Source organism: Podarcis bocagei (assembly GCF_964188305.1).
Source record: "Podarcis bocagei genome assembly, chromosome: 10".
NCBI lineage: Eukaryota > Metazoa > Chordata > Lepidosauria > Squamata > Lacertidae > Podarcis > Podarcis bocagei.
This window is the reverse complement of record NC_138135.1, coordinates 32,817,904-32,826,117: the sequence shown is the minus strand read 5'-3', so window position 1 is coordinate 32,826,117 and position 8,214 is coordinate 32,817,904.

The window sequence follows — 8,214 nt, the reverse complement described above, 5'->3', positions numbered from 1 at the left end:
CTGACTGGTGTTTTATTGCGAGTGTATTCTGAAACATATTCTTGACACCATAATAGTGCCTTAATGGTGGATTTATTTTGCTTTAGTTTGTTCTGCAATGCTATCTCAGTGCTACCACATCATTGCTGTCCATAGTAGCTACCACACAACAAAAAGCAGGACAAAAATAAAGTGAAACATTTGTGGCATAAAAAATTACAGGTTTCCAGCAGGAAGTTACAGGATATGCACTGACTGGAATTTTCACAGTTTCACAGTCCCATAACTTTTGCAGGTGCAAACTGTATGGAAAGTGGGATTGTGTGTGACTGCCCCAATAGCATAATGAGAACAAATCATTATGAATGTGCGATAAAAATGATATTGGTAGGCCCTCTCCTCTCTCTCTCTCTCTCTCTGTATCTCTCTCTCTCACACACACACAGTCTCTTTCTCTCACAGACACAGTCTCCCCTATGCTCAGCAATACAAACAGCCTTCTCTTCACTCTCATATATAGACAAACAGCCCTTCTCCCTTACTTTACCTTCCCTTACACTCTCACACACTTATAAAGCTCTGGCCCAAGTCCACATGACAATTAGAATTTTACACCACCTCTCCTATCCCTGGGTTAGACGGGAAATTGTTCTGATGCAGTGTAAAATGTATTTTCACGTTCTGTTGAATTGCGGAATGAATTGCAGAATGGTCCTGACTGAGTGGGAACAGAACAGGGCAGTTCCACAACAATGTGCTCTTAGCTTTCCCTGTAAATATCATGCCTAGCTCTGACCATGTCACAGATGGATGTTTGCAGAGAGAAGTACAGTCTAACTTGTGGGGAAATGTCAGGAAATGTGTGCATTTCAACAAATTGTGAGATTTACCTCTTGGTTTTGGGGCACTTTCAGATTGGGATCTTCTATTGTAAACAGATCATAAGGATTGGATTTCTCTTTGCACATGTTTTGCACGTTAGCTTCTACCCATTCCCATTTTTAAGTCATGGATATTGATTGCTATGCCACCCAGAAAGTTGTCTGTGGACAGACACCGGCTGCCTCAGCCTGAAAAGCAAAATGAGCGCTGCACCTCATAGTCACCTTTGACTGAACTTAAACATCCAGGGGTCCTTTACCTTACCTTTTCCTGCTATGCCACTACTTGTCTTCCACACCAGTGGGCAGATCTTGACACAATATATGTGGTGGGCTGCTTTTCTGTCCCTCCTCTCAAATATTCCTCCTCTGCCTTCTGTTTTGGACATGTAAACAGATATTCTGTTCCTGTACATGCACACCTTAATATGTACCGGTATATTCACAATGGCCAAAATGGAGGCTTATTTTGTGTGTGTGTGCAGGAAATGTACATTTTCATTTAGTTCTTTTATTTTTATGTTTATTCTGCCCCTGTCTTCCTCCCCCACAACTGCAACAGAGGGCTCCCTTGTGTTAATTAGCCAGGGATTATAGGACTTTGCACTAAGGATCATTAAGCTTTTGGCATGGGGAGAATTAAAGGGGAAAAGGGCAGAGAGGACACATTTCCAACACCATTCTGATACCATTTGTAGAAAACAGAGAGGACATGCCCATCACATGCCTAGGGTGATTTCCCTCAATCTTTTACCATTTCATTCCACCAAATAATACATTTAAAAATTAAATTACATACAGTTTAAATGGAAATCCTGTTTATCCACCTGCATCATATTAGTATGCCTGGATGGCTCAGTTGGTGAGAATGTGGTGCTGATAATGCCAAGGTTGCAGGTTTGATCCCTGTATGGGAAAGCTGCATATTCCTGCTTTGCAGAGAATTGGATTACCCTCAGGTTCCCTTCCAACTCTACAATTCTATTATTCAAGGCTCAGCACAATAAATTCTCTCTTAGTTCCACTAGAGGGAGTTAGATTCTAATCTCTAGCATCATTTCATGCCAAGAGTGTAGCTGGAGTGGGGAGAACAAAGTACTGCTTAAAACTGTTGTGGGTTTGGGCTTTTTTCTTAGATTGTGTTAACTTCAGGCCTGTGCTTAGGTGTTCTCTCTCCTCCTTGTAGGAATGGAATAGATTGTCACACTGCCAGATTAAAAGAACTAAATAAATCTGCCTTGCTCGTTGAGGATTAATGGCTATAATTTTGGATTCTAAACAGGAAGGAAAGGTGACCGAGGTTGCACTTATCCAGGTAAACCAGTAGAAGGAATAGACAGGAGAGAGCACTAGTAATGAGTGCACTAGTGTAGTAATCCAGATGACTATGTTTGTTCCAGGATTTTACTTGTACTGGGAAGTACCCAGCACACAAATGGGTCCTCCTGATTGCTCTGCAACCTGTTTGTTCCTCAGCACTGAATGCAGAACAGGTCCTTACAGCAGTTCCTTCACACATGAAGGGCATACTAAGCAACTTACATTTCCTGTCTTGGCCCTTTCATCTCATCCTGCTCTAACGGAAGAGAGAATTGAGGTTGTTATAACAAATACGTATTTCCATCTGGCTGTAGCTGAGGAAGAGGTGAGGCCGCAAAACCCATCCATTGGTTCGGATCACCTACCGCTTTGTGCCTCTCCTAATGAAACTGTTTTTAGCGGCCATTCTACTTGGTCATTGTGCTACTGGGAAGATTTTTTGGTGCTCAAGTTTCCTTGTTTTCATTTTCTTTCTCTCCGCTCCCCCTTTCCTCTTGTGCCATGTGCTTGTGGTTGTAAGTCCAAAGGCAGCTCCTGTATCATTTTTTAAATCTTTGTACAGCACCTGCAACATTTTAATAGTTTGGGGAAAATCCTAGTTACTGAACATAATGTCTTTCCTGCCCACCTCTCTCCTATGGCAGCGCACGGTTTTAACTATGAAAAGGTGAAATAGAAATAAAATTATGTATGTATGAAATAGTCCTATCAGACTATATGCTGGGTTCCTCCAGACTGTCCCTATTTTCCAGGAGGGATTCGAGCACATAACAGAAATATAAGTTTGTGTAGTTAAAGTGGATTAAAGTCCTTTGTCATCCCGCAAGCAAATCAAGATGAATGCTCATTGCCCCGCAAACAAATTGGAACAAATGCTCAGTAAGGACTGGGCATAGTCTCTACTCTGTGTAAGCTTTGTGCAAGCAAATCAGGCCAATTGCTTACTAAAGAGGTCCTCTGGAGGAGCCCTCTAATGATACACAAGGAATCTGTATATACATGCTGCTGCAGCTGCTTTTCTAAGGAAAAAAGTCATGCAAACAGGAGTCAGAAAAGGGGTGTAATTGGTATATTTATTTATGATACCCCAGGGTGCCCATCCCTTTCACTAACTGAGACGAAACAGGAATATGCTGCCTACTGCCTGCCCCACTCCTACCCCACCACTGGAGTGCAAGAGGCAGCATCCCACCACTGGAACATCCCCCTTTCACTGAAATGCAGTGCTCCCGAAGCGGTGGGGTGAGTGGGGTGCTTCCTCTTGCGCTTCTGCCACCTGAGGCCTCCACATGATGGGTGGGCCAGCTCTGATGATACCACAATAGCCTGCAGAACCCAGATAACATTCCTGGTTTCTCCCTCCGTTCTTCCTAGAAGTCATCAACGTTTGGTACCTGGGTATTTCTATAAGATGGGCTGCCACAGGGAATCCATGCCTAATCTCTGAGCAAATTATACATTATTGGTTGCAAACTGATTATTGATTATACTTTTTATTTTCTTCCCCTGCTCTTTTGGCCTCACAAACGTGTGCTTCAGAATAACAGGAATCACAGATGGACTTACAAACATCATAAATTAAATAAAACAAGGCCATTCATTTAGTTGTGCTTAAGTGAAACCAGTGTTCCATGCACTTTTGGCATTTAAGGCTTGAGTTCTCACAGGGGCCAACCACAGGGGCCTGGAGGAAACCCACATGCAGGACTTGAGCACAAGACCACTCTGGTGGCTTCTAGCAACTGCTATCAAAAGTTTACTGCCTCCATTGTGGCAGTAGCCACTGTTAGTCTGTTCCTCCATTCATTTGTCTAATTTGTCTTTCTAGGTTGGTGGCCATCACTGCCTCATGTGGAAGCAAGTTCCATAGTTTAACTATCCACTGTAGGAGGAAGTCCTTTCTTTTAATCTGTCCTGAAGCTTGAGGCACCAAAGGTGAACAAAAATCTCTTCTCCCCTGAAATAATTTATGTTGTTTTTTTACTGCCTTTTTGAAACAAATGTTGCTCTTATTATGTAATTGCTTTTTTATAAAAGTCATAAGGTCATATGGTTATAATGGTTAGGGGATTTTTATCTGGGGGCTTTCTAATATAGCTTGTGGAACAAATTGTGGTTAAAGATGCTAGCAGAAAGAACAGGTGTTATATGCTTTTACAGAAATTGTGGTTAAGAAGAACACCAAGAAAACAAGGTATTGACATGCTTCAGTGAAATAAAGGAACATGGCTTTACTGTATTGCTAAAAACAGTATATAAGGGGCTTTGGGGAACAGGAAAGTGAATGGTGGTTGGATTTGACATTGCAATAGAATAGGTGGACGCGATAGGTGTAAACTTCGCATGCCCCTTTGTTAGTGGGCAGCGAAGGAGGGACTTGCGCTCAGGAAAAAGGGTTTATATACGGTATATTCATGAATATATATATATATATATATATATATATACATACACACATATGCAGGTTTTGGTGTCTTCGGGTGTCTTCCCGTGTAAGAGTTGGGGTGTCTAGGCGACGTTTCGACGAGGTCTCACTCGTCATCTTCAGGCTGGTGCTTTCGGCTTCTTGTTACTGGAACAGAGCAGGATCTCAGTGTTTGAGTTCCTATAAATACTGTTGAGGGGGTGTGGTGTATATCCTCCAACGTTCTGGGCAGAGAGGAAGTTCCCAGGTTAGTGTGCCTTTTCTTCTTTTGTTCATTAATTACTTGAGGGATATCTTGAGTGATTTCTTGAGTGATATTCTGAGTACCACTTAGGAGGGTCATTAGGTGTGGATTAGTTGCTAAAGCTTTCGTGTCTTGACCTCTTGAGCTTGTGAAGAGTTTTTCTGAGAAGATGGCTGTACTGCATTTAGTTGTGCTCTGGCTTGGCTTCGTGTATAGGGGCGAGCTGTGGTTTTGTGCCCTGTGCCAGCCAGATCTGTGTAGGGATTGCAGGGGGGTGCAGCATCCGGAGGTGCCACTATGGTTTGGCTACTGGATGGTGTCTGTAATTTATCTGTGGAGAGGGTCTGGGTTTGGGTCTGGTGTGGTTGATTGGAGATGGCGTTCTGTGTGCCTCTGGTTCTGGTGTCGGTTTTTGTGGGGAGGGCTATTTTCCAGATGTCTGGCAGGCGGGACGTATCGTCACGCTTGTTCATGTTGTGAGGGTGTTTCTCTATTTCGATGGCTTCCATGATTATTCTCTTGTGGTGATGTTCCATGTTAAAGAGCAATTTGGAATCTGCAAAATTAATTTCGTGTCCTGTTTCTTTCATGTGTTGGTAAAGAGAGGAAGTTTTTTCTTCTTTTTTGACGGCATTCTTGTGTTCTGCGATACGTGCATTTATTCGTCTGTATGTTTGTCCAATGTACGTGGTTGGGCAGACTTTGCAGGGTATTTCATAGACCCCTTGGTTTTCTAACTGGATTTTATCTTTGGGGTTTCTGAGGATATTGGCTATTTTTTGGTTGGTGCAAAAGGCTGTTTTGATATTGTGTTTATGGAGGATTTTGCTAATTTTATCTGTAGTGCCCTTGATATAAGGAAGGAGGGCCATGCCATTGTTTTCTTCTGTGTCTTGGTTTTTGGGGGGTGTTTCTTTTTGGATTAGCTTCGTAACCCTGTTTTGCTGGTATCCGTTGGCGATTAACACATTTGAGAGATTCTGTAACTCAGTTGTCAAGTGGTCTTTGTCAGCCAGGCGTTTGGTTCTGGAGATGAGAGTCTTGGCTACGGAGTTTATTTGTGCAGGGTGGTGGTGTGATTGTGCATGTAAGTAGCGGTTGGTGTGTGTTTTTTTCCGGTAGATAGTGTGTCCTAGGGAGCCATCAGGTTTTTTGTAGATTAGGACGTCAAGGAAGGGAAGTTGGTTGTTGGCTTCTATTTCCATAGTGAATTGTATTTTGGGGTGTAGGCTGTTGAGATGTGTGAGGAAGCTATCTAGTTTTTCCTTCCCGTGTGGCCAAATTACAAAGGTGTCGTCAACATATCTGAGCCAAAGTTTGGGTTTGTGTTCTGACTTGTCTAAAGCATTGGTTTCAAAGTGTTCCATGTACAGATTTGCGATGAAAACAATGGCATGGCCCTCCTTCCTTATATCAAGGGCACTACAGATAAAATTAGCAAAATCCTCCATAAACACAATATCAAAACAGCCTTTTGCACCAACCAAAAAATAGCCAATATCCTCAGAAACCCCAAAGATAAAATCCAGTTAGAAAACCAAGGGGTCTATGAAATACCCTGCAAAGTCTGCCCAACCACGTACATTGGACAAACAAACAGACGAATAAATGCACGTATCGCAGAACACAAGAATGCCGTCAAAAAAGAAGAAAAAACTTCCTCTCTTTACCAACACATGAAAGAAACAGGACACGAAATTAATTTTGCAGATTCCAAATTGCTCTTTAACATGGAACATCACCACAAGAGAATAATCATGGAAGCCATCGAAATAGAGAAACACCCTCACAACATGAACAAACGTGACGATACGTCCCGCCTGCCAGACATCTGGAAAATAGCCCTCCCCACAAAAACCGACACCAGAACCAGAGGCACACAGAACGCCATCTCCAATCAACCACACCAGACCCAAACCCAGACCCTCTCCACAGATAAATTACAGACACCATCCAGTAGCCAAACCATAGTGGCACCTCCGGATGCTGCACCCCCCTGCAATCCCTACACAGATCTGGCTGGCACAGGGCACAAAACCACAGCTCGCCCCTATACACGAAGCCAAGCCAGAGCACAACTAAATGCAGTACAGCCATCTTCTCAGAAAAACTCTTCACAAGCTCAAGAGGTCAAGACACGAAAGCTTTAGCAACTAATCCACACCTAATGACCCTCCTAAGTGGTACTCAGAATATCACTCAAGAAATCACTCAAGATATCCCTCAAGTAATTAATGAACAAAAGAAGAAAAGGCACACTAACCTGGGAACTTCCTCTCTGCCCAGAACGTTGGAGGATATACACCACACCCCCTCAACAGTATTTATAGGAACTCAAACACTGAGATCCTGCTCTGTTCCAGTAACAAGAAGCCGAAAGCACCAGCCTGAAGATGACGAGTGAGACCTCGTCGAAACGTCGCCTAGACACCCCAACTCTTACACGGGAAGACACCCGAAGACACCAAAACCTGCATTCCTGTACCCGTGAAAATCTACGAAAGCATACACACACATATATATATATATTCATGTTTTGGTGTGTGCCTGCTTTTTCAGGTCATCCACCTTGCAAGTGTCTATTTGCAATAAAATATTGCTGCTTCAGTTGCAGATAGGTAGCCGTGTTCTTTCCAGTAGCACCTTAAAGACCAACTAAGTTAGTTCTTGGTATGAGCTTTTGTGTGCATGCACTGTGTATCTGAAGAAGTGTGCATGCACACGAAAGCTCATACCAAGAACTAACTTAGTTGGTCTTTAAGGTGCTACTGGAAAGAATTTTTTTATTTTGAATATTGCTGCTTCATCAACTTTGCCCGGACTTTATTTCAGAAGGGGTCCTAGGACTTAAGTCCTGGGGGACCAGTATTTGTATCTTACACCCCCCTCCACTTTCAACATGATTTATTGACAGGATGCTGCATGAGCTCCACATTAGAACAATACTTTCATTAGGGCCAGCATGCCTTTCTAAAAAATAAAAAAGCGTCCGGTTTCGAGTTTCGTCAGAACTATTCATCATGGTTAACGAGGAAGAATATCTCAGCTGTTTCATTTTATTGTTTCCCGTCCAGAGAAGTCTACTACCGAACAGCATTGCAATAAAAAAATAAATACGCTTTCACTTTTCCTGCTGGACTTTTTTTGCGGCGCTCCCCACAATCGCTTCGAGGAATTTTTTTAAATACTGTATTACTATTACAGTGTTTTATTGTAATTTCTGCCCGCTAGAGGCGCTTTCCCCGCGGCGGCCTTCCTTATACGTCTCAGCCTCCAAGGGGCGGGGCGGAAGAGAGGGGCGGAGCCATCGCCTGTCGCAGCTCAACCCGCCGCCGGGGCCGACCTCCTCTTACGCAACCGGGCAG